This window comes from Muntiacus reevesi, chromosome 7 (assembly GCF_963930625.1).
Source record: "Muntiacus reevesi chromosome 7, mMunRee1.1, whole genome shotgun sequence".
In the NCBI taxonomy this organism is placed as follows: Eukaryota; Metazoa; Chordata; class Mammalia; order Artiodactyla; family Cervidae; genus Muntiacus; species Muntiacus reevesi.
This window is the reverse complement of record NC_089255.1, coordinates 68,665,869-68,689,704: the sequence shown is the minus strand read 5'-3', so window position 1 is coordinate 68,689,704 and position 23,836 is coordinate 68,665,869.

Genomic DNA, 23,836 nt, shown 5'->3' with positions numbered 1-23,836 from the left:
TTGTGATGCATGGGCTTCTCACTGTGGTGGCTTCTCCTGTTGCAAAGCACAGCCTCTACGGCTTCAGTAGTTGCGGTTTGTGGTACACGGGCTTACTTGCTCCGTGGCATGTGGAATCCTCCAGGACCAGGGACTGAACCCACATCTTGTGAACTGAAAATCAGATTATCACTGAGCCACAAGGGAAGCCTCTGCTAGTATTTTCTAAAACTTTCTTTAGTTAACCCTGAAATAACCAGATATTCTATTCTCCAAGCACTTCAGCTAATTGTGGTTTTACTACGCAAATCAAACACATTTCTTTTGTTCCACTTAGCCTGGCTGCCTCGCATGCAGGATATATTCATTTCTAGGACACTAGGAAGTCTCAGAAGACTACGTGGGCGGGCTGCAGAGAGAAAATTGGTGGTGTTGAATTTCAATGTTACTAAATTTTCTGTTATTTAATCTCATCTCTGAAATAGGCACATCATCACTCTCTGTGGATGACTCATACAGGAAATCAAACCACTTTGCTTCAGTTCAGTTTGTATTTTCCTCAATTTAATTATCTTAGTCACATGGAGTCCTACTCCCAAACCAGACTCTGTTGTGTGTGTGTGTTGTTCAGTCGTGTCTGATTCTTTGTGACCCCACGGACTGTAGCCTGCCAGACTCCTCTGTCCATGGGATTCTCCAGGCAAGAATACTAGAGTGGGTAGCCATTCCTTTCTCCGGGGGATACTCCTGACCCAGGGATCAAACCCACGTCTCCAGCATTGCAGGCAGATTCTTTACCGTCTGAGTTACCAGGGAAGCCCGGTCTCTGTCACAGTACTTAATTAACATGGTCATTGACAAGAAAGGTCCCGGATGTGCTGCAGAGTTTTCTGTTAGATTCCAGGTTTCCCGGAGGACACAGATGGGTTTGAACCAAGTATTTGGGGTTGATTTCCATTTCTTTTTATTTTGACAACTTTGTACACTTATTTATACATACTTAAGGTGTATTAGGGAGATAGCAAGAGGACCTCCAGATACTGGCAGAAATTGTGGTAGCTTAATTAGGTGAAATATTTATTTATGCTTCTCCCCATGAATTGTTTATCTCCCAGATTTGATGTTACTTAGACCTACTGGAAGTCCAGCCTAGGAATCTTTGTAGTGTAGAAAGCACAAACACCAAAAACTTTTCTCATTTTTCACAAAACTTCAAGTCCATCAATAAGATGATGCTGGGTGTCCAGAAAGAGAGAAGAGAGAGAATGTTCTTGAGAGAGCATGGGGAGACTACTGGGGGTTAGGAAGGAGCAGGAAAGAGTCCTGGGGACTGGCAAGGATGAAGGACTGGGTATCTTGCACATTCCTCTCTGCCCATCTGTGGCAGAGTTGCAAGGGGACTGGTATGTGACTTCCAAAAACGGGCACAGGGGAAGCAGCCTCAACTGGGTACGGCTGTGCACCCAGGGGAGGCAGGCCCCAGAGGGCAGGCCAAGATTTAAGGCCCTACCATATGGCCCAGCAATCCCACTCCTGGGCATATATCCCAAAGGAGACTGTAATTCAAAAATGCACATGCACCCCAATGTTCATTGAAACACTATTTACAATAGCCAGGACATGGAAGCAACCTAAATGTCCATCAATAGATGTATGGAGAAAGAAGATGTGGTACATATAACAATGAGTATTATTCAGCAATAAAAGGAACAAAATTGGGTCATTTGTAGAGACATGGACGGACCTACAGTCTGTTATTCAGAGTGGAATAAGTCAGAAAAGCAAATATCAAATATTAACACATGTATGTGGAGTCTAGAAAAATGGTATAGATGAAACTATTTGCAGGATTGGAATAGAGATGCAGACATAGAGAGTGAATGTGTGGACATGTTGGGGGAGGGGAGATGGAGGGGGAGATGAATTGGGAGATTGGGATTGACATATATACCCTATCTGGTGTAAAATCGGTAACTAGTGGGAACCTGCTGTATAATGCAGACTATGCCCGCTGCACTCACCTCAGTGCTCTGTGATGACCAAGAGCGGTAGGATGTGGGAGGTGGAAGGGCGGTTCAAGAGGGAGGGGATATACACATACGTATAACTGATTCACTTCATTGTAGAGCGGAAACCAACACAACACTGTAAAGCAACTGAAGCCCAGTTTAAAAAAGTAAAAAAAATTAAAGACTTTGCATTGTTGAGACAGGTTGTGGAGAAGGTGAAGAGCAAAGCGATCTCCCTGCTAGTCCCCCTTTCACTCCCGGGCCCTGGCTCTTCTCGCCTCCCTCAGCCCTCCTCTATGGAGAACCTTCTACTTACAGGGATCTTCCTCTGCCTTAATGGCCAGCCCAAGTCTTATCTCCTCTGCTAAGTCTGTTCCATCCACTTACTCAGCTCCTCCTCAGAACTGCTCCCACACTTACAGACTGCCCCACAGAGAAGCAGCTGATGATCAATGCTTCGATCAGTGACTGAAGCACTGACTCAATCATCAATCAGTCCTGAAGTCTCTCACTCCTTCATTGAACAGGTACTGAACTCCTGGCGTGCGTGTCTGTTTTAGGTACTAGGGAGACCACTGTGTCCAGCAGGATCAGCACCCTGCCTTCATGGTACTCACATTCCAGAGGGGAAGAGACAGAATGACCACTCCTGCTCTTGAGTGTGTGTCAGGCTCTTGCCTCGATCTAATGAAAAGTCACAAGGAGAAGAGTCACAGACACTTAGGCAAGCACATGCTCAGACCACTCTTCAAGGAGAAGTGGTACATTGCAAGCCCTTCGGAACACACTATCTGGGCGTTCTAGGTAATTAAGGAAGATGGTCCACAGATGTCAGGTATGATCTATAAGCCCTGAATCTCAGGCACCATGAGATCTCAGACATATTTTTTTTTCTGTCTTAAAATCTATATTTTCTTATTGTCATTAAAGACACATGCATGTAAATATTGACTTTTGATATGTTTCTGGTGACCTTAAAGTTGAGTTTAGAATTCTCCTACAACTCAGTAAAAAGGCTGATAGTATTTCCAAGGTGCTCATAGAGCAGACACCTTACAAGGAGTGTCTTTATTTCTCCATCCTGAATGTATCCAGTGGCTAAAGGACTTTTTTTTCACTCAGGAGTCAGGAGTTGGCATATCCATTATGGTTAAATATTTTCCCAGGCCTTAGTAAGATACTGGTTTGAAAATTTGGCTTTCCTGCCAATAGAGACAGAAAACATAGAAGTAAATTAAAAGTGGGTGGTCTTTTTCCAAATTACTTGCATTGTCAAAAAAAAGAAAAAAATTTCCCCACAGTATTGAAAGCCAAGCATGTCCCTGGAGAGAAGTGTCTTGGATCTGCAAGGAATAGTGAAGAGAGAGCAGCAAATTGATGGTTTCTAAGAAAAGCAATTATCTTACATTCTGTACTAGAATCACTAGTTCAGACCACTACTTAGGAACCAGTGTTCCTGCTGATTATCATTTTGTGAGGCAGAGACATCAGCTGTGGAACTGGGAACTGTCTTACTCATTTTCTTACAATGATGTGCCAATAGTAAAGAAAAGTCTGGAAGAAGCAGGGTATTTGGAAAGAGATATTTATAATCATTTACATGGAAAAAAAAATTATGGGTCTCAAATAGATCCCTGAGGGATATCAGATGTTACCAGCAATTGAGAGGAAACCTGGCTGGCTGTGTATATGAAATAGATCTCTCCTTGTCAATGCCATTCTTGGCAAATGAGGATTCGGAAAGGAAAATTAGGGCTTTCGGAGCTTTGCCTACAAGTTGGCATGTTGTATTTTGTGTTAAAAAAGGGAGAGGGAACTAAAGTATAAAAAAAACTCTCTTTTCCACTGTGCCAGCATTTTATATGGCAGAAAGTTTCCTACTAAGGAAATAAAGCTAAGATGGACATCCCATTCCAAAAAAAGAAAAAATCAACTGTGTAAGTCTAACTGCAAAAAAAAAAAAAAAAGATTTTTATCCTTTCTTGAAAAGCTGAACCCAAACAAACTGCATCCTTCAGTCATTGTCAGATACCAGATGAAAAGATTGTAGTAGAACGGCAAGGATCATTGTACAATGCCAATTTTATTCCAACTTTACAAAATATGTGATGTTTTACAGCCACATTTTGGGATCTTCATGTTTCCTCTGACTCTATGTAAATGAAACCATATTAGAGAATTCATGGGACCCTCATTTTAAGAGTGTTATCCTATCATATGTTTTTAGGTTTTCTCCATGACATGAGCATTTGACTTGAAGGGGTACACTTTTCAGAATTTTGTTTCTCCAATTATATATATATATGTATATCTATATATATATTCTTGAAGATTTCATTCCTTGATAGAGACAGAAATGGAGGTATTGCAGGTTTCTGTTTAAGCAGAATGAATGATAGGGTTGACGCAGTAGAGTCCAAGAAAGGCCAGTCCTTCTGGAATATGCCACCTCTGTCCCAGAAAAATAATTTCTTGGGAGATCTTGTCACGCTTCTGTCTCTGTTGGACAGCATGACTGTGTCATAATCTTAGTAGATTTCCCACAGATGCTCCTCTTGTTTCAGCCAAAAGCCATCATTTAATTTTGCTCTGTTAATGACTGAGAACTAATTTCCAAAAACTGAACTAGACAATAATAAAAACTAGACCAAGACCAGATGATATTAACTGAAAACAGTATGAGCCACAGAATACAGAGGTGATTTAAGTTTTGTGAATTTATAGACCCCCAAATAGAAAAGAAACACATCATTTGCTTGGGGAAGAAGAGGCAGAAGGAGAAAATTTTGCATTGCTGAAATTATTTACTACTATGAAGTAGTGGTTTTCAACTATTTGGGGACTGCTAACATCCAACAAATAAGGCAACTTCCAAGACAGTCTGGTTAACAGCCAAACTTACTGTCTCCAAAACATAATAAAACCATTTGTTTCTATATGCTGCTCAATATACGTTCACAGCAGCTAGTAAAATAACCATCTGGGCAAACAATAAAATGCTTGTGTGTGACAAAGTTTTCTCCAGGGACCTGTTTGGTCATTTGAACTTTGTCCCTACCTGACACTGCTTATAAGTCTTCCATCCCTGTATTGTGTTTTTGTGGGTCAAGGTGGATGCTCAGCTGGTTATTAAGGCCAAGTGTCACCATAGCTCATACTGAATTAAGAAATTATATTTTATTTTAAATCTTTCCTTCAAATCACTATTTGTGACCAATATGAGAAAATCTGTGATTCGCGCCCCCCCCAATTTCAAATCTTTTTTCTTTTTAAAAAAATTTTATTTATTTTTTAATTGAAGGATACTTGCTTTACAGAATTTTGCTGTTTTCTGTCAAACCTCAACATGAATCATCCATAGAATACCTATTCCCCCTCCCTCTTGATCCTCCCTCCCATCTTGCTTCTAAGCAATTGGACAAAAGTAAATTGTACACATTTATAAAACCATTAAATTATTCTTCCTCTGTCATTTGTGGTCTCTTTTTATGAAGTCTTGCTTTTATGAACAGGTTGTAACACAGGCACAGGGCAGACTCTGAACTGGATTCCATTGTTCATTATGTACTACAGGCAGGGCTAGAAGACATGCCAAAGTTAAATAAATAATTAAATAAAATAATGATCATCTCCAAACCAGTTGGCAAGACATAACGTATGGAATCTGTACAAAAAGTTTCACTATCCTAAAAACCAGTCAGGTGAGAGCGTCTGCCCTTCTGCACTTCCTGGTTACCATTCTTTAAATCTTAAAAGACATTTTACCCATCTGCCTGATCATATTACAGGGCTAAACTGATGGGTCTGAAGCTGGGGCCTGTGAAGGAAAGCTGTGCCTGGGAAACTGACCTCTTATTTCCTCATCTCACAGTAAGCACTGAAAAACGTGCTGGGGTTGTTTGCATCTGTTACTCGCTTCTGGTGAAAAGGTTGTGTTTAGAGCAGTTGGAAGCAGGTAGAGAATGGTGGGGCTTCCCAGGTGGCTCAGACTGTAAAGAATTTGCCTGCAATGCAGAAGACCTGGGTTTGACCCCTGGGTTGGGAAGATCTTGGAGAAGAGAATGGCTACCCACTCCAGTATTCTTGCCTGGAGAATCCCATGGACAGTGGAGCCTGGAGGGCTACAGTTCATGGGGTCATGAAGACTCAGTGAGGAGGTACTCCTCGTCCAAGGTAAGGAGCAGCGGCTGCACTTTGCTGGAGCAGCCGTGAAGAGATACCCCATGTCCAAAGAGAAACCCGAGTAAGATGGTAGGTGTTGCAAGAGGGCATCGAAGGGCAGGCACACTGAAACCATAATCACAGAAAACTAGCCAATCTGATCACAGGACCACAGTCTTGTCTAGTGAAACTAAGCCATGCCGTGTGGGGCCACCCAAGACAGATGGGTCATGGTGGAGAGGTCTGACAGAATGTGGTCCACTGGAGAAGGGCATGGCAAACCACTTCAGTATTCTTGCCTTGAAAACCCCATGAACAGTATGAGAAGGCAAAATGATAGGATATTGAAAGAGGAACTCCCCAGGTCGGTAGGTGCCCAACATGCTACTGGAGATCAGTGGAGAAATAACTCCAGAAAGAATGAAGGGATGGAGCCAAAGCAAAAACAATACCCAGCTGTGGATGTGACTGGTGATAGAAGCAAGGTCCGATGCTGTAAAGAGCAATATTGCATGGGAACCTAGAATGTTAGGTCCATGAATCAAGACAAATTGGAAGTGGTCAAACAGGAGATGGCAAGAGTGAATGTCGACATTCTAGGAATCAGCGAACTAAAATGGACTAGAATGGGTGAATTTAACTCAGATGACCATTATATCTACTACTGTGGGCAGGAATCCCTTAGAAGAAATGGTCATCATGGTCAACAAAAGAGTCCAAAATGCAATACTTGGATGCAATCTCAAAAACAACAGAATGATCTCTGTTTGTTTCCAAGGCAAACCATTCAACATCACGGTAATCCAAGCCCATGCCCCAACTAGTAACGCTGAAGAAGTTGAAGTTGAACGGTTCTATGAAGACCTAAAAGACCTTCTAGAACTAACACCAAAAAAAACGACATCCTTTTCATTATAGGGGACTGGAATGAAAAACTAGGAAGTCAAGAAATACCTGGAGTAACAGGCAAATTTGGCCTTCGAGTACGGAATGAAGCAAGGCAAAATCTAATAGAGTTTTGCCAAGAGAACACACTGGTCATAGCAAACACTTTCTTCCAACAGCACAAGAGAAGACTCTACACATGGACATCACCAGATGGTCAATACCGAAATCAGATTAATTATATTCTTTGCAGCCAAAGATGGAGAAGCTCTACACAGTCAGCAAAACCAAGATCGGGAACTGACTGTGGCTCAGATCATGAACTCCTTATTGCCAAATTCAGACTTAAATTGAAGAAAGTAGGGAAAACCACTATACCGTTCAGGTATGACCTAAATCAAATCCCTTATGACTATACAGTGGAAGTGAGAAATAGATTTAAGGGACTAGATCTAATAGAGTGACTAATGAACATGGACGGAGGTTCATGACATTGTACAGGAGACAGGGATCAAGACCATCCCCATGGAAAAGAAATGCCAAAAGGCAAAATGGTTGTCTGAGGAGGCCTTACAAATAGCTATGAAAAGAAGGGAAGCAACAAGCAAAGGAGAAAAGGAAAGATATTCCCATTTGAATGCAGAGTTCCAAAGAACAGCCAAGAGAGATAAGAAAGCCTTCCTCAGCAATCAATGCAAATAAATAGAGGAAAATAACAGAATGGGAAAGACTAGAGATCTCTTCAAGAAAATTAGAGATACCAAAGGAACATTTCATGCAAAGATGGGTTCGATAAAGGACAGAAATGGTATGAACCTAACAGAAGAAGAAGATATTAAGAAGAGGTGGAAAGAATACACAGAAGAACTGTACAAAAAAGATCTTCACGACCCAGATAATCATGATGGTGTGATCACTCACCTAGAGCCAGACCTCCTGCAATGTGAAGTCAGGTGGGCCTTAGAAAGCATCACTACAAACAAAGCTAGTGGAGGTGATGAAATCCCAGTTGAGCTATTTCAAATCTTGAAAGATGATGCTGTGAAAGTACTGCACTCAATATGCCAGCAAATTTGGAAAACTCATCAGTGGCCACAGGAGTGGAAAAGGTGGATCATCGAAAAAGCAAGAGAGTTCCAGAAAAACATCTATTTCTGCTTTATTGACTACGCCAAAGCCTTCGACTGTGTGGATCACAGTAAACTGTGGAAAATTCTGAAAGAGATGGGACTACCAGACCACCTGACCCACCTCGTGAGAAACCTATATGCAGGTCAGGAAGCAACAGTTAGAACTGGAAATGGACCAATATACTGGTTCCAAATGGGAAAAGAAGTATGTCAAGGCTGTATATTGTCACCCTGCTTATTTAACTTACATGCAGAGTACATCATGAGAAACACTGGACTGGAAGAAGCACAAGCTGGAATCAAGATTGCCAGGAGAAATATCAATAACCTCAGATATGCATATGACACCACCCTTATGGCAGGAAGTGAAGATGAACTAAAAAGCCTCTTTATGAAAGTGAAAGAGGAGAGTGAAAATGTTGGCTTAAAGCTCAACATTCAGAAAACTAAGATCATGGTATCTGGTCCTGTCACTTCATGGGAAATAGATGGGGAAACAGTGGAAACAGTGTCAGACTTCATTTTTTTGGTCTCCAAAATCACTGCAGATGGTGATTACAGCCATGAAATTAAAAGACGCTTACTCCCTGGAAGGAAAGTTATGACCAACCTAGACAGCATATTAGAAAGCAGAGACATTAGTTTGCCAACAAAGGTCCATCTAGTCAAGGCTATGGTTTTTCCAGTGGTCGTGTATGGATGTGAGAGCTGGACTGTGAAGAAAGTTGAGTGCTCCATATATATGGAATTTAGATAGATGGTAGCGATAACCCTATATGCAAAACAGAAAAAGAGACACAGAAGTACAGAACAGACTTTTGAACTCTGGGGGAGAATGTGAGGGTGGGATGTTTTGAAAGAACAGCATGTATATTATCTATGGTGAAACAGACCACCAGCCCAGGTGGGATGCATGAGTCAAGTGCTCGGGCCTGGTGCACTGGGAGGACCCTGAGGAGTCGGGTGGAGAGGGAGGTGGGAGGGGGGATCGGGATGGGGAATACGTGTAACTCTATGGCTGATTCATGTCAATGTATGACAAAACCCACTGAAATGCTGTGAAGTGATTGGCCTCCAACTAATAAAATAATATTAAAAAAAAAAAAAAAAGAAAGTTGAGTGCTGAAAAATTGATGCTTTTGAACTATGGTGTTGGAGAAGACTCTTGAGAGAGTCCCTTGGACTGCAAGGAGATCCGACCAGTCCATCCTAAAGGAGATCAGTCCTGGGTGTTCATTGGAAGGACTGATGCTGAAGCTGAAACTCCAGTACTTTGGCCACCTCATGCGAAGAGCTGACTCATTGGAGAAGACCCTGATGCTGGGAGGGATTGGGGACAGGAGGAGAAGGGGACGACAGAGGATGAGATGGTTGGATGGCATCACTGACTCGATGGACATGGGTTTGAGTAAACTCTGGGAGTTAGTGATGGACAGGGAGGCCTGGCATGCTGCAATTCACTGGGTCGCAAAGAGTCAGAAACAACTGAGCAACTGAACTGACTGACTGAATGTGACAGCTGGGACCATATAGTGAACAGGAGTCTGGGAAATTTCCCTTACAGATGCTTTCTTTTCTTACTGTAAGAAAAAAGCAACCAAAGTCATATACATATTCAGAGTTAAGATTATGAGAATTTTCATGCATTAAAAGATAGTTTTGTGATTTAGGACATCAGAAACCTGGCAGAAGAATACTCTAATATATTAGACTTGTCTCCCTGTGTTAGAGAAACAGTTGAGCCAATGTTAGTTTGAACAACTCATCTCTTCGAGTCTTAAAATGAAATATATAGGAAAGAGAGATAATGCCCCTGCTTGTTCTGATATAATAGCTTTGAACTAGGATAAAAAGCTATCAATTTTGGTGGAGAGAAACCTGGGGAGACACTATAAATGATGCAAGCTCTGGATACGCTGGGGCTGTTGCAGTCTGTATTACCTTTATCCTACTTGGATGAAATTCTGAGCAAACTTTTCCTTCTAGATCATTCTTAATTGAAAAGCTTGTGGACTTACGCAGGTGACCTATGACCCAGGAGGAGAAAAACACATTCATTCTGAAGGGAAACATCTGAATCCATGAAAGTCTTTCTCTGAGACAAGAGTGAGAGGGTTTGGTGGGGTGGGGAATGTTACTGGAAATGGCTGTAGCTTTCATTTTGTTCTAAAAAGAACAAAATTAGAATCATTTCCCTTCTTAAATGTTGACGGTAGAAAGACCTTAAAACAGTTGAATTATTCAGTGGGTCTAAAGAAAACTAAAACAAGCTGGATGCATCATAATTCACCCAGCCAGTTCTTTACAGATAGACATGTAGGTTATTTCTGGCTCCTTTTAGTTTCTTGGTCTACAAACACCCTTGTACATATATCTTGTCACATTTATTTGATTACACCCTTATGGTGATTGGGCTTCCCTTGTGGCTCAGCTGGTAAAGAATCCATCTGCAATGCAGGAGACCTGGGTTCGATCCCTGCATTGGGAAGATCCCCTGGAGAAGGGAACGGCTACCCACTCCATTGTTCTGGCCTTGAGAATTCCATGGATTGTATAGTCCATGGAATTGCAAAGAGTTGGACATGACTGAGTGACTTTCACTTTCACTTGACGGTAATTGCCTTAAAATGCAATTGTTGAGTATGAGTTTATACAACTTTAAGGTTTTTGATAAGTTGTCTGCCAAAAGATAATAATTGATGCTGCCACAAAAGCATATGAGGATAGTTATCTTCTTAATAACACTGTAACCAATATTACATATTACCATTATAATGAAATATAGTTTAAAAAATTTGTCTAATTCAAAATGTGAAAAATGATATATCCCTTTCTTAAGATTAGTTCTGAGAACAAAGATCATTATTATATTAGCATTTATTTAGGACTTACTGTGTGGCCAACCACTGTGATAATCTAGCATCTTATTTTCTCAGAATCGTGCAATGCAGTAGGTGCTATTAATTCATAAACCTCTGTTTGTGTCTTTTGCCTATTTGGGAAAGGGTGTAGAAATATGCTATAAACAGTAAGGAAATCAACCCTTTCCTTATAATCTCCTTTTCTGGGGGATGTGTCTTCACTGGTATTTCTATTAGCCAAAATAATTGATAAATCAGAAAGCATGAGGAAACCCTGAAATCAGATACAAACAGAAACAAATGGACCTCAGCATGTGTCAAAATGATAACCACACAGAACAGAAATAATTAATCCAAGTGACTTTCGAATATAGTGCTTTGACATACACCTTTAGTGGAATATATTCCAAGGACAGAAAGGACTATGAAGAAATATTAAACATTACTTAATAGTAGTGGAGGTAGTGAGGTAGTCATTCTGAAATTATTTTTGCATTCTTTAGAATTGAGCGAATGAGGATAGATAGATAAACAGACTGATATTGATATTACTGGGAATCAGGCTCTTACCAAAAGATTAAGGTGGTACAAACATAGAGTGGGTCAAGGAGATGAAGGATCTTGTGGTATTTGACTGGAATTGGAAATGTGAGTATGATTCATATGTAGTACCTGCCTCTCTAAGCAACCTCCAGACTTGTAAACATGCTCCACCAGGAATCTGACTGCACAAATAAATTGCATGGTCCCCAAGAAATGCCTATTCTTCCATGCCATTCAGATGTGGCTGCAGGGATTGGTGGGAAAGAAACTGCACTTCCCTGAACTAGAAGTCTTAGACACTAGGGAATTCCTCTTGGAGCCAAATCAGAGACTTGGTTCATCACCAGGATAGGTATCTTCAGGATCTCCAACCTAAAGGACTTGATTACTGCTGTGGAAATGATGATCGTGCTGTGTTCCCTCTATCTTCCTTTTCTGTTCCAAATCTATCACTCTGGGTAGGAATAGAACTTTTCTTAGACTCTAGGTGATCAGACAAAAAGGAGGCACATAATGGAGAGAACTTCCCATTGCAGGTGGTTCAGAGGGTAAAGCATTTGCCTGCAACATGGAAGACCTGGGTTTGATCCCTTGGTTGGGAAGATCCCCTGGAGAAGGAAATGGCAACCCACTCCAGTATTCCTGCCTGGAAAATCCCACGGACAGAGAAACCTGGTAGGCTATTATCCATGGGATCCCAAAGAGTCAGACAAGACTTTGTGATATGTCTGAGTGACTACACTTTCACTTTCCCATTGCCAAGAGATCCTGGACTATGAACTTGATGATATCTTGGATGGGACTTTGGATATCTTGGATGGGGATTTGGATAAACTGAGTGTAGCAGTGCATGCATGGATTTTTTTTAAGGAGGTGGCCATTATCTTCATTACCTCCACCATAGTTTGGCCTCAGGTCAAATAACAGGGAGGGAACACAGCCCCACTCATCAACAGAAAATTGGATTAAAGAGTTGCCCAGCATGGCCCCACCCATCAGATCAAGACCCAGTCTCTCTCAGTCAGTCTCTCCCATCAGGAAGTTTCCATAAGCCTCTTATCCTTCTCCATCAGAGGGCAGACAGACTGAAAACCACAATCACAGAAAACTAACTGTCTGATCACATGGACCACAGCCTTGTCTAACTCAATGAAACCATGAACCATGCCATGTAGGGCCACCCAAGATGATCGGTTCTTGGGAGAGATTTCTGACAAAATCTGCTCCACTGGAGAAAGAAATGACAAACCACTTCAGCATTCTTGCCTTGAGAACACCATGACAGTTTGAAAAGGCAAAAAGATAGGACACTGAAAGATGAACTCCCCAGGTCAATAGGTGCCCAATATACTACTGGAGGTCAGTGGAGAACTAACTCCAGGAAGAATGAACAAACAGAGCCAAAGCAAAAACAACATCCAGTTGTGGATGTGACTGGTGATGGAAATAAAGTCCAATGTTATAAAGAACAATATTGCATAGGAACCTGGAATGTTAGGTCCAGGTATAAACACAAATTGGAAGTGGTCAAGCAGGAGATGGAAAGACTGAACATTGACATTTTAGAGGTCAGTGAACTAAAATGGACAGGAATGGGTGAATTTAACTCAGATGACCATTATAAATACTACTGTGGGCAGGAATCCCTTAGAAGAAATGGAGTAGCTATCAGAGTCAACAAGAGTCCTAAATGCAGTACTTGGATGCAATCTCAAAAACAACAGAATGATCTCTGTTCGTTTCCAAGGCAAGTCATTCAATATCACAGTAATCCAAGTCTATGCCCTGACCAATAATGCTGATGAAGCTGAAGTTTAACTGTTCTATGAAGACCTACAAGACCTTCTAAGAACTAACACCAAAAAATGATGTCCTTTTCATTATAGAGGACTGGAATGCAAAAGTAGGAAGTCAAGAAATACCTGGAGTAACACGCAAGTTTGGCCTTGGTGTACAAAATGAAGCAGGTCAAAGGCTAATAGAGTTTTGCTAAGAGAATGCATTGGTCAGAGCAAGCACCCTCTTCCAACAACACAAGAGAAGAGTTTACACATGACATCACCAGATGGTCAATACCGAAATCAGGTTGATTATATTCTTTTCAGCCAAAGATGGAGAAGCTCTATACATTCAGCAAAAACAAGACCAGGAGCTGACTGTGGCTCAGATGATTAACTCCGTATTGCCAAATTCAGACTTGAATTGAACTGAAGAAAGTAGGGAAAACCACTAGACAATTCAGGTATGACCTAAATCAAATCCCTTATGATTATACAGTGGAAGTGACAAATATTTTCAAGGAATTAGATCTGATAGACAGAGTGCCTGAAGAACTATGGACGAAGGTTTGTGACACTGTACAGGAAGCAGTGATCAAGGCCATCCCCAAGAAAAAGAAATGCAAAAGGGCAAAATGGTTGTTTGAGGAGGCCTTACAAACAGCTGAGAAAAGAAGAGAAGCAAAAGGCAAAGGAGAAAAGGAAAGATATACCCATTTGAATGCAGAGTTCCAAAGAATAGCAAGGAGAGATAAGAAAGCCTTCCTCAGCAATCAATGCAAAGAAATAGAGGAAAACAACAGGATGGGAAAGACTAGAGATCTCTTCAAGAAAATTAGAGATACCAAGGGAATATTTCATACATAGATGGGCACAATAATGTACAGAAATAGTATGGACCTAACAGAAGCAGAAGATATTAAGAGATGGCAAGAACACACAGAAGAACTATACAAAAAAGATCTTCATGACCCAGATAATCATGATGTTGTGATCACTCACCTAGAGCCAGACATCCTGGAATGCGAAGCCAAACGGGCCTTAGGAAGCATCACTACGAACAAAGCTAGTGGAGGTGATGGAATTCCAGTTGAGCTATTTCAAATCCTGAAAGATGATGCTGTGTTAAGTGCTGCACTCAACATGCCAGCAAACTTGGAAAACTCAGGACTGATCCCAGGAATGGAAAAGGTCAGTTTTCATTCCAATCCCAAAGAAAGGCAACGCAGAAGAATGCTCAAACTACCACACAATTGCATTCATCTCACATGCTAGTAAAGTAATGCTCAAGAATCTCCAGGCCAGGGTTCAACAGTACATGAATCATGAAATTCCAGATGCTCAAGCTGGATTTAGAAAAGGCAGAGGAACAAGAGATCAAATTGCCAACATCCGCTAGATCATCAAAAAAGCAAGAGAGTTCCAGACAAACATCTACTTCTGCTTTATTGACTATGCCAAAGCCTTTGACTGTGTGGATCACAACAAACTGTGGAAAGTTCTTCAAAAGAAGGGAATAGCAGACTACCTGACCTGCCTCCTGAGAAATCTATATGCAGGTAGGTCAAGAAGCAACAGTTAGAACTGGACATGGAACAACAGACTGGTTCCAAATCGGGAAAGGAGTACGTCAGGGCTGTACACTGCCACCCTGCTTATTTATCTTATATTCAGAGTACATCATGAGAAATGCTGGACTGTAAACCCAGTTGTTAAATTCAGTTCAGTTCAGTTCAGACACCATGGACTGCAGCACGCCAGGCTTCTCTGCCCATCACCAACTCCTGGAGTTTACTGAAACTCAAGTCCATCAAGTCGGTGATGCCATCCAACCATCTCATCCTCTGTCGTCCCTTTCTCCTGCCTTCAATCTTTCCCAGCAGCAGGGTCTTTTCAAATGAGTCAGTTCTTCCCATCAGGTGGCCAAAGTATTGGAGTTTCAGCTTCAGCATCAGTCCTTCCAATGAATATTCAGGACTGATTTCCTTTAGGATGGACTGGTTGGATCTCCTTGCAGTCCAAGCGACTCTTAAGAGTCTTCTCCAACACCACAGTTCAAAAGCATCAATCCTTTGGCACTCAGCTTTCTTTATAGTTCAACTCTCACTTCCATACATGACTATTGGAAGAACCATAACTTTGACCAGACAGACCTCTGTAGGCAAAGTAATGTCTCTGTTTTTTAATAAGCTGTCTAGGTTGGTTATAACTTTTCTTCCAAGGAGCAAACATCTTTTAATTTCATGGCTGCAGTCACTATCTGCAGTGATTCTGGAGCCCAAAAAAATAAAGTCTCTCACTATTTCCATTGTTTCCCCATCTATTGGCCATGAAGTTATGGGACCAGATGCCATGATCTTAGTTTTCTGAATGTTGAGTTTTAAACCAACTTTTTCACTCTCCTCTTCCACTTTCATCAAAATGCTCTTTAGTTCTTCTTCACTTTCTACCATCAGGGTGGTGTCATCTGCATATCTGAGGTTATCGTTATTTCTCCCAGCAATCTTGATTCCAGCTTGTGCTTCATCCACAAATTCAGAGCTACAAGTTTAGCATTCTTTTAGAAAGCTCAAGAACTTATTTTTTAAAGCAAAGAAACAGCATTGGAATACACATAATAAATATAAATAATTAAACGTGATAGCATACATGTAACTAATTGAACTGGAACTTCCCTGTTTTATTGTTGTTTAGTTTCTAAGGCATGCCCAGCTCTTTTGCCATCCCATGGACTATATTTCACCAGGTGCCTCTGTTCATGGCATTTCCCAGGCAAGAATACTGGAGTGGATTGCTAATTCCTTCTCCAGAGGATCTTCCCAACCCAGGAATCAAACCTGTCTTCTAACTTGCAGGTGAATTCTTTACTGCCCAGCCACCAGGGAAGTCCATTCCCCTCTCAGTCTGAGATTTAAAAATCAACCTTTTCTGCTATATCTTGAACAAACTGATATTATTCTAGCTGTATATATAATGCAGCTATTTAGCATCAGGTTGGGTCAGCCTCACTTTTTTGCCAAAGAACTTTGGACGATCTTTTAGTTTCAACTGAGAATTCCTGCAACTTCTTAGCTAGATTTTTTTTTTTCAAGAGCTTTGCTATTTTCTCAAATAGCAAAAATAAATCCATCAAATTCCAATTAATTTATTTCCTTGGGTCTCAAGTTCCTGCCTAAAAAAGAACCACCAAAATTATCACTGGAACATCAGGTTTTGAGGATTGATAATCTTCACAATCACATCAAATATATTGAAGTATGAATGTGTAGTTCCCATTCACAAAGGAGTAGAAAAATATAGTCAGACAGACAATTCAAACTAAACACGAGGCTTTTTTGGCCAAGGGTGGGTGCAGTGTGTGTGTGTGTGTGTGTGTGTGTATGATCAATTCAAACACAGAAAGAAGACAATCAAATTGGGAGCCTTGTCAATGATTCCACAGTGTAGAGACCAAAGGTATAATTTCTAACCATTAGGAGGTCCATTTGAGAAGTTGAGTCAGAACTGGCAGACAGGTACACTGATCTAGAGAATTCAGAACTTGGGCACCAGTTATTGCACAGATGTGCTCTTAATTCCTAGCTGACTTCACAAAGCACGATTGGCCATCACGTGGTAAAATAACACTCAACGTTGTACATTTACATTTAATCTTCACCCTATTCATCTTTTTTCCCTAGGACTATGTCTAGCAGCTCTAGGTATTAAAACATGGGTGGCATAATCCTGGACCTGAGTTACACAGATGACAGGAAGCTTCACTGAAAGCCCACATAAAACTTTCAAAGGGCCTCTTATCCTGGGGCTTGGCATCATGAGACATAGCAGTGAGAATTCTATCCTAGGGCCCATTAGCTTAGTCACAGTCCCTTTGAGGCAATACCAAAACATAGCGACGCATTTAAATACAAATGTAAATATAAAATAAACACAATTTTTATACCCTTCCTTTTCTTACACACACATATACCTTTCCATATCATATAGATTTATCACATTTTAAAAAGTCTGCTAGATCCCATTTACTAACGAATGCTTTATGGGTTAGGCTGTTTTAATTTTTCACCATTATTAGCAATGTTCCTGGTAAGATCACCCCTTTATAAGCTTTAATTCTTTGATCAAAATATGAGAGATAGCCACAGATAGGGTCTCTCTATATGGATGCAGATGTGACATGGCACAACTCCAGGGGTTGCCATTCATGCTAGACTAGTGTCTTTGTAGATGGTTGGCAATATTGGCGAAGTTATTCACCAGCTCCCTATATATCATTGCTTTCTGACTGCTTTCAGAGACATTAATTTTTGGAAACTTCTGCCTTGTCATGCTTGATGGCTGGGCCTGCTCCCAAAGCCAGACAAAAGTCCTCAGGATTTTACTAGAGAGAGATACATGTTTGGAGAAATCGTAATATTTGCCCCATGGGCCATCCAGGCCTAGATTTTTCAGTTATGTGATCTCATAAATTTCTTATTTTTGTTTGAGAAAATCTGAGTTTGGCTTATGTCACTTTTAAATAAGTGAATCCTGACTAATCCATATAGCAGATATATACTGCTTACTTGAATATAATATACATAATGATAAATAATCACTAAGTATCACCATAAATTATTAAGAGAAATTTCAAGACAAATAAAATATAAGACCCATATTACACATAATAATTACTGTAATTAGTAATAATTACCACTTATTAATAGTTAAATTCAATGGTCATCTACTGCACATCAGTTCCTAATACCAATTACATGGTATTAAAAATAGATATTTATTGGTTCCTTAATTTGAGGCAAAATTTTAAAAAATATTAACAGACCTTATTTTTAAAGCAGTTTTACATTTTTAGAGATACTGAGCAGCAAGTACCAAGAGTTCCCATATACCTCTTGCCCACCCTTGGCCGCATATATGGTTCTCCCTATTATTAGCATCTTGCACTTAGTGTGGTACATTTATTAGAGTTGATGAGTCAATGGTGATGGATAATTATTATTAACTACAGTTCATAGTTTACATTAGGGTTCACTCTGTGTTATACATGCCATGGGTTTTGATCAATGTATGATGACATATATACACTAATACAGTATCATAGAGAACAGTTTCACTGCTCTAAAAAATCTCCTATGCTCCTATTCATCCCTTTCTCCCTTCAACCAAACCTCTGGCAACAACTGATATTTTTAAAATTTTTAAATTAACCAATGGTTTTTTTTTTTTTAAACCTTCATAACAATGAAGTTTACCATTTTAACCATTTTTAAGTGTAAAAAAATTCAGTAGCATTAAGAACTGGATGAAGCACAAGCTGGAATCAAGATTGCCGGGAGAAATATCAATAACCTCAGATATGTAGATGACACCACCCTGATGACAGAAAGTGAAAAACTAAAGAGCCTCTTGATGAAAGTGAAAGAGGAGAGTGAAAAAGTTGGCTTAAAACTCAACATTCAGAAAACTAAGATCATGGCATCTGGTCCCATCACTTCATGGGAAATAGATGGGGAAACAGTGGAAACAGTGGCTGACTTTATTTTTCTGGGCTCCAAAATCACTGCAGATGGTGACTGCAGCCATGAAATTAAAAGACGCCTACTCCTTGGAAGGAAAGTTATGACCAACCTAGACAGCATATTAGAAAGCAGAGACATTACTTTGTCAACAAAGGTCTGTCTAGTCAAGGCTATGGTTTTTCCAGTAGTCATGTATGGATGTGAGAGTTGGACTATAAAGAAAGGTGAGCACCGAAGAATTGATGTTTTTGAATTATACTGGAGAAGACTGGAGAAGAAAAAAAAAAAATTTTTTTTGGCGAAGACTCTTGAGAGTCTCTTGGACTGCAAGGAGATCCAACCAGTCCATCCTAAAGGAAATTAGTTCTGAATATTCATTGGAAGGACTGATGCTGAAGCTGAAATTCCAATACTTTGGCCACCTGATGCAAAGAGCTGACTCATTTGAAAAGACTCTGATGCTGGGAAAGATTGAAGGCAGGAGGAGAAGGGGATGACAGAGGATGAGATGGTTGGATGACATCACCGACTCGATGGACATGAGTTTGGGTAAATCCCGGGGGTTTGGTGATGGACAGGGAGACCTGGTGTGCTGCGGTGCACGGGGGTCGCAACTAGATCGGACACGACTGAGCAACTGAACTGAACTGAAGGACATTCACAATGCTCTATAATCACCATCACTCTCAATTTCCAAAAATTTTTCATCAACCCAAATAGAAACTGTATACCCATTAAACAATAATACTCCATTTCTCTCATCCTATCCCTGCACCTGGTAACTTCTATTCTATAAATACCTTCTGTCTTTATCAATTTCTCTATTTTAGATACTTCATATAAGTAGAATCATACAATATTTTTCCTTTTGTACCTGGCTTGTTTTACTTGGCATAAGCATTCAAAGTTCAGCCATGTGGTAGCAGGTACCAGAAATTTTTTTATAACTGTGTAATATTCTGTTGTATGTGTATATCACATTTTGTTTACCCATTCATTTGTTGATATACCCTTCCGTTGTTTCTCCTTTTTGACAGTTGCAAAAAAAAAAATGCTGCTGTTGAACTCTGATGTGCAAGCATCTATTTGAGTTGATGCTACTTAGTCGTGTCCGACTTTTTTGTGACCCCATCGACTGTAGCCCGCCAGGTTCCTCTACCCACGGAATTTCCCTGGCAAGAATACTGGAGTGGGTTGCCATTTCCTTCTCCAGGGGATACTCCTGAGCCAAGGATTGAAGCCATGTCTCCTGCATGGGCAGGCAGATTCCTTACCACTGAGCCACCTGGGAAGCCCCATCTGTTTGAGTCCCTGCTTTCAATTCCTTTGGCTTTTCACCTAGGAGTGAAATTGTTGGATCATATGGTAATTCTGTGTTTAAATTACTTTCCACAGTAACTGTACCATTTCACATTCCCACCAGCAATGCGCAAGAGATCTAATTTTTCTACATCCTCACCAACACTTGTCTTCCATTTTTAAAAATAATAGCCATTCTAATGGATATGAAATGGTATCTCATTGTGATTTTGATTTGCATTTCTCTGATGACTGATGATGTTGAATATCTTTTTATGTGCTTTCCAGCCATTTGTATACCTTCTTTGGAGAAGCATCAAATTCATTGTCCATTTTTAAATTAGAGTTTTTGTTTTTTGGATGTTGAACATTGGTCTTTTGTTGTCTCTATTGTTTTGTGTTTTCCAGAATGTCATACAGTTGGAGTTATATAGTATGTAGTCTTTTCAGATTGGCTTCTTTCACTTAGCAATATATGAATATAATTTCCCTATGTCTTAAATGGCTTGATAACTAATTTCTTTGTAATGCTGAATAACATTCCATTGTATATGTGTATCACAGTTTGATACATGAACCTATTGGTAGCTTCTAAGTTTTGGCAATTATGAGTGAAACTGAAAGTCGCTCAGTCATGTCTAACTCTTTGTGACCCCATGCAGTTCACAGAATTCTCCAGGCCAGAGTACTGGCGTGGGTAGCCATTCCCCTCTCCAGTGACCCTTCCTCACCTAGGAATTGAACCGCAGTCTCCTGCATTGCAGGTGGATTCTTTACAAGCTGAGCTACCAGGGAAGCCCAGTAAATCTGTAATAAACACTTGTGTGCAGGTTTTTGTATGGACACAAGTTTTCAATTAACTTAGTTAAATAGCAAGGAACATAACTGCTGGATCATATGGTAAGAGTCTGTTTATATGTATACGAAAATGCCAAATTGTCTTCCAAAGTGGTGATCATTTTGCACTCCCACCAGTAATGCATGAGTGTTCCTGTTGTTTCACATCCTTACCAGCATTTGGTATTGTCAGCGACCATTCTAATAGGTATGTAAGTGGTATCTCATAGTTGTTTTAATTTTCAATTCTCTAATGACACATGATGAAAATTCTTTTATATGCTTACTTGATATCTGTATAGCTTTGGTGAGGTGTTTGGGTCTTTGGCTCATTTTAAATTGTTTTAAATTGAGTTGTTCATTTTCTTATTTTTGAGTTTTAAGAATTCTTTATGTATTTTCGGTTACTAGTCCTTTAATAGATATGTGTTTTGCAAAGATTTTCTCTAAGTGTAGCTTGCTTTTTCATTCTCTTAACAGTGTCTTATGGAGAATACAAATTTTTCATTACAGTGAAGTCCAACAATTTTTTTCATGGGTTGTATATAAAAAGTCATCACCAAACCCAAGGTCAAATAGATTTTCTCACAATCTCTTTTTTTAAAATTGAGGTAATACTGCTTTATAACATTAGGTAAGTTTCATCCATACATTATATTTTGACTTCTGTATACACTATTGTGTGTTTATTGCCAGAAATTCAATTTCCACTTGTTACCATACAGTTAACCCTCTTTACCTGTTTCCCTCTCCTTCTTCTTCCCTCTCCTTCTTCTTCCCACTACTCTGTTCTCTGTATCTATTATTTTTTGTTTTGGCTGTGTTGCATGACTTGCAGGATCTTAGTTTCCCAATCAGGGATCGAACCTGGGTCATAGCACTGAAAGAAACCACTAAGTCCTAGTCACTGGACCACCAGGGAATTCCCTGTATGTGTTGTTTTTGTTCCTTTATCTTGTTTTTATATCTATACATGAATGAAATCACACAATATTTGTCTTTCTGTATCTTACTTTACTTGGCAAAATACCCTTAAAGTCCATCCATGTTTTTTCAAATGGCAAGATTTCATCCTTTTTTATGGCTGAGTAGTATTATATTGTGTGTGTGTGTGTTTGTGCTAGGCTTAGTTGCTCAGTCGTGTCCAACTCTGTGCAACCCCATGGACTGCAGCCTGCCAGTCTCCTCTGTTCGTGGGGATTCTCCAGGTAAGAATACTGGAGTGGGTTGCCATGCCCTCCTCCAGGGGATCTTCCCAACCCAGGCATTGAACCTAGATCTCCTGTATTGCAGGTGGATTCTTTACCAGCTGAGCTACCAGAGAAGGCATGTATGTGTGTGTGTGTATGTGTATACATAAATTGTGTGTATATATATATGTATGTATATATATGTGTGTGTGTGTGTGTCTTTATTTGTATATAGACATATATATATATATATGTCTTTACCCATATACAGACACATATATGACTTTATATATTTATCCATTCATCTGTTGGTGGGCATTTAGGTAGCGTCCATGTCTTGTGAGTCAAGATTTTTAACTGTATAATTTTGTTTAATATATATAGCGTTTTACTTGGCAAGAGAGAGATTAAGGTTGCCAAATAACTGAACTTGAGACAGGGAGGTTACTCTGGGTGGTGAGAGTAGGCAAAATTTCACAAGGGTCCTTATATGTGAAAGACGGAGGCAGTAAAGTTAGTATCAGAAGGAAATTCAAAGATTGCTAGACTGCTCACTTTGAGGATGGAGAGAGAGGCATGAGCCAAGGAATGCAGACAGCCTCCATAAATTGGAAAGGCAAGGAAACAGATTTTTCCCCTAGTACTGCAGTCCTATCAAAACACTGACTTCACCTCATGAGACCCAGTTTGAATTTATGACCTCCAAACTTGTAATCATATATTTGTGCTAATTAAACCACTGAGGTTGAGGCAAATTGTCACAGTGGTCATGGGTAATTAGTACACTGTGACTGAGGGGAGGGGGACTCTTTATAAAACTAGCCCCTCCCAAGGTTCCAGAGAGAATTATGATGCTGACATGAGATTACTCAAAGGATTCTAAATCACCACTCTGATGCTGAAGGAGTATTGTCTAAGCACACCATGAAAAACGAAGATAAAGAAAAATCTTCAAAAGGTAGGACTGCTTTAAGGTATTCTATTTGACTGGAGGACTTTCCAGGTGGCCCTAGAGGTAAAAGAACACGCCTGCCAATTCAGGAGACATAAAAGACATGGGTTTGATCCGTGGGCTGGGAAGATTCCCTGAAGGAGGGCATGGCAACCCACTCCAGTATTCTTGTCTGGAGAATCCCAAAGACAGAGGAGCCTGGCAGGCTACAATCCATAGGGGCACAAAGAGTTGGACATGACTGAAGCAACTTAGCACTTGCACACACACACTTGAGTGGAAGCTTAGCCTGACAAGCTCTAGCCTACTCTTGGTGAAGACTTCCTTGGGGGTTGTTTTCTCTAATGGTGTAATAAGTGATTTTTGACATTCAGTTCAGTTCAGTTCAGTTGCTCAGTCATGTCCGACTCTTTGCCACCCCATGGACTGCAGCAGGCCAGGCTTCCCTGTCCATCACCAACTCCCAGAGCTTACTCAAACTCATGTCCATTGAGTTGGTGATGACATCAACCACCTCATCTTCTGTCTTCCCCTTCTCCTCCTGCCTTGAATCTTTCCCAGTATTAATGTCTTTTCAAATGAGTCAGTTCTTCCCATCAGGTGGCCAAAGTATTGGACTTTCAGCTTCAACATCAGTCCTTCCAATGAATACTCAGAACTCATTTCCTTTAGGATGGACTGTTTGGACCTCCT